At 46.1% G+C, this 13,242-nt stretch overlaps 1 long non-coding RNA gene across 1 annotated transcript; it reads right to left on the minus strand.

Annotated features, from left to right (window-relative positions):
• Window positions 1-1,787: 1,787 nt before the first annotated feature.
• LOC124682669 lies at window positions 1,788-2,845 on the minus strand. The gene is made up of 4 exons (XR_006996368.1): window positions 2,572-2,845; window positions 2,400-2,492; window positions 2,138-2,254; window positions 1,788-1,903 (listed from the first exon to the last, which is right to left on the minus strand). It is a non-coding gene; the product is annotated as an uncharacterized LOC124682669 (long non-coding RNA).
• Between the last annotated feature and the right edge of the window lie 10,397 nt (window positions 2,846-13,242).

Here is a 13,242-nt window from a genome sequence, read left to right on the forward strand (position 1 = left end):
GCGGTCATATCAAGCCATTATCACAAACAAAATTAGTTACTCCCATATCCTCCGAACTGCAATTCAAAAATGCCTCTGAAATATTTCGGACTTAATTGGCTAGTCGTTTTGCATCTCGACTGATTTTGAGTTTGAGTGTGCCTACAGTCGAAGCTATATCTCTATCTGTCCATCTATATCTATATCTGTCCATCTATCCACTATATATATAAAAAATCTCAGTTTTTGAAATCTCAGTTCCTTTTTTAAGAGAACGGTCAAAATTCATTGGATTCGGTCGGGAACTGCGCGCGCCAAAACGAGTCTGACGAAGATGTTTCTAGAGTTCTCACGGACGCGCCTTGGCGATACATTGAATGCAAATCTTGCAAGGTCAAAAAAAAATGCAAATCTTGCAGGATCGTATGTGGCTGCTATGAGCTGAAGTACTCCATGAAACCATGAACATACATGTAGATGGGAATCCCATGTAGATGATCTGAAGAACGACCCGCTGCATTTTCACAAATCCATCTACATGACATGATAAACTTTAATTAAGAAGCAGCCACTTAACAATTATTGCCCAAAATCTAACGGGTTCGACAATAAGCTGGTAATTCTCTATTATATATAAACACCAAAACAAATATAGCAAGTAAGAAAGGAGTGTCAATGCCACCAGGACTTACAAAAAAAGGGAATTAGCACTTCGTAATCTCTTTGTTTTTACACATACCTTCTGCTCAGGAATCCAGGGTCTAGGGTCACATCAACTCATAATCAGAATCAAAGTCGGTTCCAATGTACTCCAACTCAAAACGCGTACAAAATATTTTAGTGTGTGAAATAATTGTATTCGATAGGCAGGAGGTAAATGCTATAGTGTTGAGATTTTGAATTAGACGGTTGTTAAGCTATTGATTATATGGAGTCGAAATTTGGTAGCATACATAAGTATCTCTGTTCACAACTCGCCTCTACAGAAGCAGGAACAGTTGTTGAGTTGCAGCACAACACAAAGGAGAAGCCACTGTTCCGTTCATTGCACTCAATACGGCGATGAATGAACCGGACCAGTTGACAAGCTTCTAGACCTGGGCTATATGTAGAAAGCTGGAAATCAATGGATCACGAGAAAATCATCGGTGTCAAGCTTTAATGCACTAGCCAACGCGACCAAAAGTCCGAACCGATGGAAAGGGCTAGGCAATCCACTTTATACATCTCAACATAGCCAACGCAACAAAAAGTCCAAACTGACAGAAAGGGCTAGACCGGGAGAAGAGAAGAGAAGGTTTGCGAAAGCGATGACTCGAACTTGAGACTATGGGCTCTGATACCATGTCAAGCTTCATCCACAAGCCAACGGAACCACAAGTCAGAACTGATGGAAAGGGCTAGGTAATCCACTTATAATATTAACAATCAGCAGGGTTCCGGTTCAAAAAAATCCACATCACAATAAGGAAACGACCACCAAGATCATAGCAATTGCAGATAAATGCACCTACGAAATATGCTCAGACTAAGGAACCATTTTACAAGACCAAGGTACTGACCTGTCACTGTCCCCGTTCATCTCCAATTATCTAGCAGATACTCTTCTTACTACTTACTAGCATTCCTAACCTGCTCCAGTAGGGCCTCCTTCTGTGCTGCTATCGTTCTAAAATTGTCGACTTCTAGTCTTAGCGCAGGTCGATGCAGCTCGTTCTACTTGGAGTTGCTCCTCTAGAACTTGAGCATGCAAATACTTTGACTTGGACATGGACTTGCACTTCAGCGGTCCAGCATTCCGTAAGAAAGTGTTTTTGGCAATGCCTTTCTTTTTTATTGCCATGGAAAATGCCTTCACACATTCTTCATCGGTTTTTTCCAGACCGTTTTTACCGGGTTTTGCCATCTCTAATTTCATATCTATCTGCAAAAAATTCAGTTCGTACACATGTGTAAACATGATAGTTACTACAGAGAAACTTGCTGATAGTAGATTTATCATGTGTATGACCTACTTTTATTCCTACAGTTTGGCATGTCTGATTCACATCACATGAATTTTAATAAACATCTATAATATCATATTGACATGTACTTTACTACTCCTACAAGTTGGGATGTGAGTCGTCACAAAATTTCAATCTTAGAGAAGACTTACAAGAACACTCTGTGCGACTTCTCCAATCACTTCAAGTTTGTTCTTCTGGCATGCTTCAAAAATCTCTGTCAGAGTCATCTCTTTATTTGGTTCCCTTTTACTTGCATTATGTAACATCTGCATTTTAGTACTACCATTTATAAATCGAATAACGTGGTTGAAATGGAGGATCATAATATAAGCTGCACACTAGTGTATATACTCTGCATGATCTTTTACTAAAAAAAATTCTAAATAGCAGTATAAAACAACATGTCCTTACTTTTTGCCGAATGTGCACTATAAGGTTACGAGATCCCGTACGGCTAGGTAAAAGTAGTTTACCACGGTTTTTCTGATTCTGTTTAGCCAAATTCTACAAAAAGGAGACTGGTGAGACACTGCTATAAATAAGAATCCAAGATGTGATATGGTCTCAGTCTTACAAATCATACCATATTCTTTGGATCAGACCAGTGCTTCACAAGATCTCCCCACTATTTGTCAGTCATTTGCTTAAGAGGAGATCTAGTTGGAACACTCCCAGTAATCTTTCCAGTGAAGTATTTCTTCTTTAGCCTGCTGCGATACTGGCGCAGACAGTCTGAGAATAGACTGTTGAGAACATGCTTTACTTCCTCTTGGTCCTCATCGAACTCGAACCTTAACTGTTCACAACAATATAAACCGTTGGTGCGATATACATAGAGCCAACAACAAGCTAGAAGGAACGGGACGTGCCAATGTGGTATACTAGTATGAGTAACATTACCAAGAGAAAGATGACTTACGTGTAACCTGTGCACTAATTTTTCAAAATGCGCAGAGGTGTCTACGTGCTCTTTCCATGTTGGGAAGATAGGAATTTCATTCCTGACGAAAATTCCTACATCCGATGCTAATTTACAAGATTCTTCTGGGTCCAGTGGCCTTCTGCCACCTACGATAGATGAAAGGCGAAATCTTGATTCCATCCCAGCAAGCTTAGCTACGAACATTTTCCCTACTGTTGGGCCCCTCGTTTTTCTTGATCGTGGTGCAACTACAAAGTTAAGCATTACATCAAGCTATCAAGGTAGATATATATATATATATATATATATATATATATATATATATATATATATATATATATATATATATATATATATATATCTATTATATTATTAAAACAACAAACAACCAATGGTGAAGATTTTACGTAGAAAAGAATGACTAATATGGATCGTCCACGTTAGGGTAGGAAAAAATGCATCTACGCCGAAAATAATACCGCCGGGTGAGTTAGGCTGTAGCACGACACCTCCATCATCACGCATTATTAGAGCTAGACCCCCGCCTTCCCTCCTGCAGCGTATTCTCTTCGTCCCCGGTGCCGCTCGCGCACAAAACCTCCTCATTTTCTGCTTGCTGCTACCCGAGTCTGCCGCGGTGCCTCGCCTCTGCTCGGTCAAACTCTGTCGTGAGAATTCTCAGTATGTTGAGAAATTTTTGGGTGCAGCGCCAAATCTAAGTAGGAGAAAGAATCAATGGATGTGATCCTACGTTTCTCGGCGAAGTAATTCAACAACCTGATAGAAAGGGCCTCCAGCACGCGTACCAACAGGCAAGCATTGGCAGTCGGCAGATGATCTTCGGCAATATCGCGCCAACGAATCTTACAAACACACAAGGTGCCGTGAGTTTACTGTCGTACCAGACGATCTGTATGGTAATATCGATGTGGCGAGTACCAGCGATGTCTAAAATCCACAAATTAAATAGTAGGGGGCAAGGATCTGAAACGGACATATACTACGACAAAGCAGTGTCGTACACAAGTTCAAAGTTCAATTCCATAAGGCGCTGTTTGGAGCGCATATTACGTACCATGCATCATAAATTATCTGGATAAAAACCAGAGGAAAACATTGGAAGTGATGTTTGGATGTTATTGAACTATGGGCGACAGCAACCATAGCCTTTGACAATCTCTGCTGTTACCATCAGGCTCGGATCGATGGCAACTCCAAGCAGCAGACATAACACGACCGCAGCTGAGGTTGGTATTCGGTTATTTTTTGATCACACACGTGGAGACGAGTTTACAGTCCAACTCCATCGAAAATATCGTTCAAACTGACCGCTGAATTCATCAGGTATTGTGGTCTATTGGAAGATTATGTGCTCTCCTTGACACGTAGTGGCAGGCGTTGTGCGTCCGGCCGATCTAACAAAGGTATAGAAAGAATGATATGAAAGAGAGCTCATACTGGGTATGGCGCCTCAGCAGTGCTACCCTTTGATTGTACGGAGTATATATGTAATAAGTAATATACCAAGCCTGCCTTTGGATTTATTTCTCCTTTTGCTTTCTTGCCTTATAATATATTGCCACATGAGATTATAAAATAAGTAAGCACACACATATCATCAAATCACAAATCTATTATATTATTAAAGTACAAGACAACCAATGGTGGAGATTAAGCATTGCAAAACAAACGGATTAGATTTCCCCCACGTAATATACAACCATAATAAACAGGAGGAGACATCCACACTATAACAGATAGATTCATCATATCCCGACTTAAAATAACCGACTGCATCGATATCACAGATCGATCAACATGGATAGTTTCACGATGCTTCCATGGAGTTGCAAATCTGCTATCCAAAACCATGCCCGAGCTCCGCGCATGCGATGCATCAACATCCCCGGCCTGACTTAAAGACTTCGATTGTATCATAGATATCTCAATATCCACAGTCGCTGGAGGCTTGCATGGAGCTACAAATTGAATCTGCGATCCAACACCATGCCCAAGTTGCGTGCGTACGATGTATCCAGATCCTCAACCGGTTGCAGCAGCGGAGAGAAAGCGAAGTGTGAGGCAGTAAATCCAGACGTGAGAGATCTGTAAAGATGTAGAGATCCTAATCAGAACTAAGTCATCAATGGTAGTACCACCAGGCTCTTATTTCACACGGATCAACTCAAGCAAGCTATGTCGGGTCTACATGCTGATTACACTTCTGAATGAATAGCTCGGAAGCACGATGTCTTACGGCTCCATGCAAGTCTCGAGCGACTGTGCATAGACAAGTGCGCACGTGTGAAATCTTATCGGCCAGTCCACAGCAGCTCATCATGGAAATTTTACCGTAGTAAAATCTCAATACGATCTGGAGCAAAACAAGATTCTAAGGTATGTATTGTGGGCACTATTTTTCATTATCTGAACCGTCAGGGAGTAAAAAATCTTTGATGTATACAAGTATGCTACCATATTTAATTGTTTCAGGTTTCTACATATAAATATTTTCTTAGACTATAGTGTTGTTGGATATATTTTATTTATTGTTGGATCATCTCAACAGATCTCCAGTGATTCATGGTGGAGCATACTGATAAATAAATGCTGGGTAAATTACTCCTTTTTTTTGAAACGAGGCAAAAGCTTTGCCTTTCATTGATATAGGAGAAAAGAGAGTTGGCACGTTTATGAGAAAAAATGGCCGAAAAATCGTTACAACACGACACCACACGCCAGCCCCGAGGCTGCGCTCCACACGGGTCGACGACCAACCAGGTCACAACCATACCTCAACACAACAGGCGGAGGCGAAAGACCGACGCCACTGCTCCAACTACCACGCCTGCTCCAAGGCCGCGCCCCGCCTGGCCGAAGACGAACCCGCCTTCGCCGAACCACCAAAACACTCCACAAGTCCCTATTTCCGGTGGACATCCAAAGCGAGGCCCCAAGAGGCAAAGTGACACAAGAGTGCCGCCCACGCCCGATCCCACGAGGGATCTAGGGTTTCCCCCGGAGAGCCCGGTCGGAGATCAAGAAACACCCGCTTCGACGACGCCTTCAAGAAGGATGCAGCGCCCACGGGCGTCACCGTCGTCGGTCCTGGCCGGCCGCCAAGACAGAGCTTTCGCCCAGCGAAGAGTCCCAAGACCTCGCGCCCGCCCAACAAGGACCGGCACAAACCATCCACTACATTCGCCGCATTGCGACCCACGAGAGCCGCCGTACGCGCCCCGCCCCGTAGCCTGAAACGCTCGACTTCTTGCAGAAACCATCTGGCCAACCTCAAGCTGCCACCACGTAGCGGGCTGCACAACCTGAAGCCAAGCCGAAGAGCACCGTGGGCGCCGCCGGAACACCACATATAGGGGGTGATGTCCACAACTGGCGCGTGGTTGACGTGGGAGGTTTGATGGCGGTTGACGTGCTTGATGGAGTGTCTTGATTCATTCCCCAGCAACGGCGCCAGAAAAGTGCTTGATGTCTACGTGTTGATGCGGGCTAAGCCCGAGGGTGTGCCCAATCTTCACGGTTTGACCCGGGCGAGTGTGATTGCGGAGGGGGGTTCGCGGGGAAGTGGATGAACGCGAAGAACACGATACAAACACACGCACACAACACAATCGGTTTGTTCTCGTTGGCCCGAACCGCCAACTCGATAGAAGTTGCAAGGAAAAGACCTTTCGGTAGAAGTCCCGCAAAAAGATCGACGAATCGAAGATCCTATGAATCTAGAAGGGTGAAAAGACCAAACTCAATAGAAGTGCAAGCAAAAGACCAAATAGGTAGAAGTGCAAGCAAAAGATCAAGATTGGTAGAAGTCACCAAAGAGATACAATAGGATTCGATCGGAGCCCGGGTGGTACAATAGGAATTAACCTAAGGTGGGGGTTTCCCAAATCCACTAAGGGATAATAGAGGCATAAGCCAATTCATCTAAACATCATCTCTCCCTCATGAAGGTGGGGGTAGGTGCCTATTTATAGGTAGGGGGCCGAAGGGGTAAGTTACAAGCCAAAAGGTGCTGAGATCTGGCTGAGGTTCGATAGGGCGGAAGTTCCGGTCCTAAGTGGCGGAAGTTCCGGTCGGGGGCGGAAGTTCCGGTCCTAAGGGGCGGAAGTTCCGGCCATGAGGGGCGGAAGTTCCGGTCGCAGCTCTTCAGTGCGAGCATCTTCAGTCTTGGATGGAATCTGGGCGGAAGTTCCGGCCATGAGGGGCGGAAGTTCCGGCCTGGAGCGTCCAACTCCTCTTTCTCCTTCTCTTCCATGCTTCCGTGACATCGGCCTTGCGTCCTCGGGTCTCCATGGCATCCTCTCTTCCCTCCGTACTTGTCGTCCAGTTCCTATCATCAAGATATGACGGAGTATGAAGTAGTATATCGTCCCAAATAGGCGATACGAGGCACGCGTAAAGGAGAAGATTCACCTTTGCGTGCCGTCTTGGCGATGAAGCACATGATGCGGTGAAGACCGAAGGTCGCCCCGTATCATCTCCCCCCACTTGAAAAAGAGTCGTCCTCGACGATAACTCATCATGAACGTGTAGAGGAGGTAGATGACACGAACGCTTGAATGTTGGTTCACTTGTCAAGAGCCCTATCAATAGCACAAGAAAAGCCAAACAACACTCAAAGCATAGCCAATGTTCCACGGGTTTAGCAAGAGAGCGTAAGTAGAAGGAGGTCACCTTAGCAAGATGTCGGTGTGCTCTCATGGAGAGATCTTGTGTAGTCGAAGTGTGGGGTTGAACCCATTCGTTGACGCTGATCCACAAGTCACTTGTACCTTCACACAACAAAGACCAAGCAAAATATGTTTGTGTGTGATATTGGAGCACATCATCGATGACATGTCCTTTCATGTTCACAACACCGTTAGCACAACACAAATTTATCAAGAATAATGCATGTGCAAGGTCAATGTGTAAGAACTCCATATGAACATCTTCCAAATGTGGGAACACAAAAACTCCAACTTGTGAGATGACCATGGTGTCCATCTCATGTAGAAACTCATGTGCATTATTGCACTCGAGGCATCGGAAAGAGAAATTGTTCAACATCCTTGAAGCAATAAGTGGAGAGTTCGGCAAAAACACATACGGAAGAGTGTCCAAAATATCATCAACATGTGTACACACAAACCATTGGAAAGAGAAATTGGTCCTCATATTTGGTGTAACACAAGACATATCATACAAAAAGTTCACTAAGAAAACATTTACACAACCGTGTGTTCCACCAAACCAAATGAAAGAGCAATTGGTCAACTTGGTTGAGGCAACACCAACGGTAAGAATCACATCATCATGCTTGCAAAAGAACCATAAGAAAGAGAAATTGTTCGGCATGTTCAATGCAAAGCATGGAAAAGGTATTAGAGCCGGGTTCGATCTTGAACTCACTTGTATTATGCTCTCAAGAGCTCTCTTTGTCAACTCGTGCTCAATCGAGGTTGACATTGGCATTCTTGTACCTACACACACAATAGGCAAAGCAAACAACGTGTGTGCATGGTATATGAACACATCATCCATCATGATGGTCCATTTGTTTTGCACATCACCATTAGCGTTAAGCAAAGCATCATAATAGATATGGTGAATATGCGGGTTAAACACATGAACATGCTCATCATGGATATAGGCAAAGTCTCCAAAATTTGAGAGAGCTATGGGGGCAATCTCATTTACAAGCATATTAACATTATTGCAAACCAAGCATTGGAAAGAGAAAGTATTCAACATTTTGGTTGCATTAATGGGAGAGTATTGCAAGCATTTTTCACAAAACATGTTCAAAGTTTTATCATTGTTGTCGACAAACCTAGGGAAAGAGCAATTGTTCGGCAAGGTTGTGACAACACAAGCATCATCATCATCATTGCAAGAAACACATGGGAAAGAGAAATTGTTCAACAAGTTGCATGCAATGGGAGTTTTATTGAAACACTCATAGCATGGCATGATCATATTGTCACAAGCAAGCATATCCACATGATCAACAATGTTATCAAGCAAAGCATCACATGGAGGAACGAACGAAGCATATGACATAGCAATTGTATCATCAAGATCATGCATGCACTCATAAGTCATCATGTCCACTAGTGGGATCATGGCATCATCAACACCTATGTGGTTACCTTTGTAGTCCGACTCATTTGAAGTAGGTGTTGTGGAAGTAGTAGGATCCATGTGGTCGACATCTTTGACTTCTTGTAAGCATGGTGTGATATCATCATCTTCATGCACCATGTACATCTTCTCCATGATCGGGAACTCGTCATCCATGGAACCTATTGTAACATGCGAAAACACACTAGAGGTAGAGGTTAAGTTGTTAGAATGTGAAATGGCCTCCATGGACCTATCAACTACCTCTCTCAACTCACTCGGTGTATCACTCATATCCTCCAAACGGAAGCACTCAAACTCACATATGGGGTGGGAGTCACTCAACTCACTATCACTCACACTCAAGTGGGCTAAGTGGCTCTCATGCTCACATGGGATTGGTACCATCTCATCATTCAAGCATATAGGAGTAGGCTCGATTTTCTCATCTCCATGCGCCTCCATTGGTGAAGGGATCATCCCATGCTCACCATTCTCAACTCCATTCGCCTCCTTGGTTGAAGGGAAAATCCCATGCTCAACCTTCTCAACTCCATCGCCTCCCATGTTGACACCATTTGATGGCGCTATGGTGTTGTTGAGAGCTAGGCTCGAATCAACGTCACCCTTGACTTGGCCTTCTCATGCTCCATCTTGAAGTGTGGTCTTCATAGCCGTCGTCTTGTCCATTTCCTTGCACCATTCTTTGAAGACAATGGTATCTTGAAGTGTCTTGTTGGCGATTTCGGCATACAATTGGGCGAAGTAGAGCTTGTGGGCTTGTGGTGTGTTGCATTCCCATGTCATGTGCTTGTTGGATGTGCACACATCACAATGGAGATTGGGGCATTCCCAAAGATGACCGTCTTGTTTGCAACGAAAGCATTGGGAGCTACTTGATCTTGGTGGACAACGCAATGTCATGTTGGCATAAAGTTGTGTAGACCGTCCTTCATCTTGATGTGTAGACTCCATGGTCTTCATCTTGGGGCTTGAGCTTCTTGTAGGTGCCATTATGGTGGTGGCGGTAGGAGGAGGAAGCACCATGATATGTGGTTCCTCTTTCTTTGTACTTGGCACCATCTTGCTTGTTGGTGTAGCGCCTTGTCTTGCACCATTGGAGATCTTCTCATGTGTAGGCGGTCTTGGAGATGCCATTTCGGTGGTGGCGCTAGGCTTTGTGGACACCATATGGTTGGTGTTGTTGTTCTTTGTAGCCTTGGTCGCTTCATGTCGAGGCTCTCGTCTTCTTGCATCATCACCATGTCTTGGGGGGTGTCGTCGAAGATCCTTGGGAGGTGTTGGTCGATGGCGAACATGAGGTGACGTGTGTTGATGACGATCCTCGGCATGCCTAGATGATGGTTCATGTGGCTTGGCACTTTGCTTGTGGCGCCTTCTTGAGCTCGGAGGAGAGTGTCGATGGTGATCATGGTGGGGGCGCTCTTGGTGTGTCCTAGGATGAGCTCGACGTAGATGATCATGTGCATAAGTACTCTCATGGTTGCGCCGTCTTGAAGGTCCTCTATCTTCATATGTAGTTCCATTGTCCAAGACGGGGAACTTGTAGGCACCGGTCTTGTTCAAGGTGGAGTCGAAGCTAGGTTCCACCATGGTGTCGATGTCGTGCTCGAGGTAGTGCTCGGTGCTATGCTCCATCATGGTGTCGTAGTCGTAGTCGAGGTAGTGCTCGGTGCGGTGCTCCATCATGGTGTTGTTGTCGTAGTCGAGGTAGTGCTCCACCATGTCGGCGTGGTCGTAGTCGTGGTCGAGTTAGTGCTCCACCATGTCGTCAATGTTGTAGTCGAGCTCGGAGTGGTGGTCCACCATGTTGTCCATGCTTGGCGAGTGATGGTCGGTGTAGAGATGCTCGATGTCGGTCACGTCGCCAATGCATGCGGAGCTATTGTCGGTGTCGAGCTCCACATGGTCCTCCATATCCGCGGTGCTTGCGGAGCTATCACCCTCAAAGTACTCCATGTCGTCCTCCGTAGGCTCATCCTCACTATACATGTTAGTCTCTAGGATTGGTGTATATATGGTGGAAGGAGAACTACCAAAAGGTCAAAACTAGGCAAACCAAAATCGAGAAAATGGTTCAAGTTAGAGAATAACCGATATGTACTCACACACGCACTCAAAGCACACGCAAAAGGCTAAGAACTCTATATGGTGGTAGGTGAGGAAGTGGATAGCAAACGAAAAGAACCAAAGAAAATGTCTATTGTCAAATGTGGGTAAGATCCAAAGTCAAATGTCAAAAGCGGTGATCTATGTCAAGGAAACACGGAAACACACACAAGGAAGAACAATGGGGTTAGCGCGACCAAGGAAGTGAGCAAGTAACAAAGATGGTCCTAACGAAGACTATTAGCTCGGTGTCGTGCCAACACAAGAGAGACCGTAGCTTGGTTGTATATTCGAGAAGCAACAAGATTTGCACAAATGCCACTCTTCTCTTTTTTCTCTTAGTGCTTACAAGCTTTGCACTCCTTTGTATCGGTGGACACACACTCTTTTTCTATTTCTTTTTTTTTTCTTTTTTTTTCTCTATACTTAGAAGCTTTTTTTCTATGTATATGTCACACTTTTCTTCTTTTGTGTATCTTTCTCACCGAGCTTGCTTCGGAGCTTTGCTCAACACAACGCGCACACACACCCTCTCACGGTCGTGACACTTGTGCAATGCTTCGCAACACTCGGAAAGCCACTCTCAATGGGATAGGTACACAAAGAAAGAAACGGGGCTACAAGGGGTGGGGCAAGTTATACCTATTGATGTTAGGCGGTGTCAAGCACACGAACTTGCGATGATCGAGGTGGTGTCGATGATGGTGTCGAAGTTGCGCCGGAATCCGGGGTGCCAAAGGTGTCGTCGCGGTGTTGATGTAGGCGCGGAAGCGGAATAGACAACCAATGCACTCTAAATCGAAAACCGAGCAAATTAAGTCAATGCCCGAAAAGTTGGGTCAAAACGAGCGGTCAAAAGTTGGGCTCCAAAAATCGTCAAAAATTAGAGGTGGACTATGTGGAGTATATGAAGGTTGATGTTAAAATTTGGAGTCAAACGGACGCCGAAAAGTTGTCAAAATTTGGGGCAAAAAGATGGATCAGAATTGGACGAAACTGGAACACGGAAATAGCACAGGGCGGAAGTTCCGGCCTATATCCGATCTTGTTCCGGAAATACGTAAACCTGTCCAGGAAGCAAAATCGCTATTTCCGGAAGTAGGGGCGGTAGTTGGCCGGAAGTACCGGCCGGGCGGAACTACCGCTGATATTCGCCGGAAGTTCCGGTGGGCTAATTTTCTGTGATTTGCTCTTTGGAAACTGGGCGACTGGAAATTGGAAATCAAGCTGGGCGATTGCTGCAGGAGAGATTGGCTCGTGGCGTGGGCGTGCGGAACGCGTGCTGGGACAAGGCGTGGAGCTGGCGGCCGGGGCTGGGCTCTTGCGCGGCGGCTTGATTGTGGCGTGGGGTGTGGAGAGCTGCGGAGGCCAGGGGCAGCGAGCGGGCAGGCGCGCTGGTGGCGACGTTCGTGGGCGTGGGCGTCGCGCGAGGTGGGCAGGGGAAGGGCCTGCTGCGGCCGTTGCGGGCGAGCGCTGCGCGAGCGGTTGGTGGCGCGGGGCGAGCTGGTGGTTGGCGCTGAGCGGGGTTTGCGGCGCGCGTGGATCGATGGCGGGCGAGCGGCAGCTGATCGAGGCGGAGGCAAGGCTCGCGGGGGTGGGTGGGCCTGGTGGTGGCGCTTCGTGGCCGGGCGGGAGTGCGTGGCCTGGGGAGCTGCTGGGCCTGGGGCCGGCCGTGGATGGCGTGCACGATCGGAGCGAGGCGGTTGGTGGAGTGGAGCGGATGCGTGCGGGGCGCGCGGTGGTGAGCCAGGCGGGCAGCGCGGAGGAGACGTTGACCAGATCGAGAAGAAGATTTTCTGGCCTGGGCGGAAGTTCCGCTGCCTGACGCCGGAAGTTCCGGAAATACCAAAAAAATTAGATCTAGATCTGGCCGACGAACTGCACCAACACGGGGCGGAAAACTGAGCCAAAACTCGTGGATTTGGAGGGGCAAATGGTGGAATTTGACGGAAAAAAGTTGGGGATTGATAGATCAACACCAAAGACACAAGATCTGTGGACCAAAACCACAAAAACGCAACAAATCCTGAGATCCAAATTCGAGCTATTTCTTGGGGAAAATTTTTTTGGGCAATTTTTTGG

The sequence above is a fragment of the Lolium rigidum genome, chromosome 1, assembly GCF_022539505.1.
Source record: "Lolium rigidum isolate FL_2022 chromosome 1, APGP_CSIRO_Lrig_0.1, whole genome shotgun sequence".
Lineage (NCBI taxonomy): Eukaryota > Viridiplantae > Streptophyta > Magnoliopsida > Poales > Poaceae > Lolium > Lolium rigidum.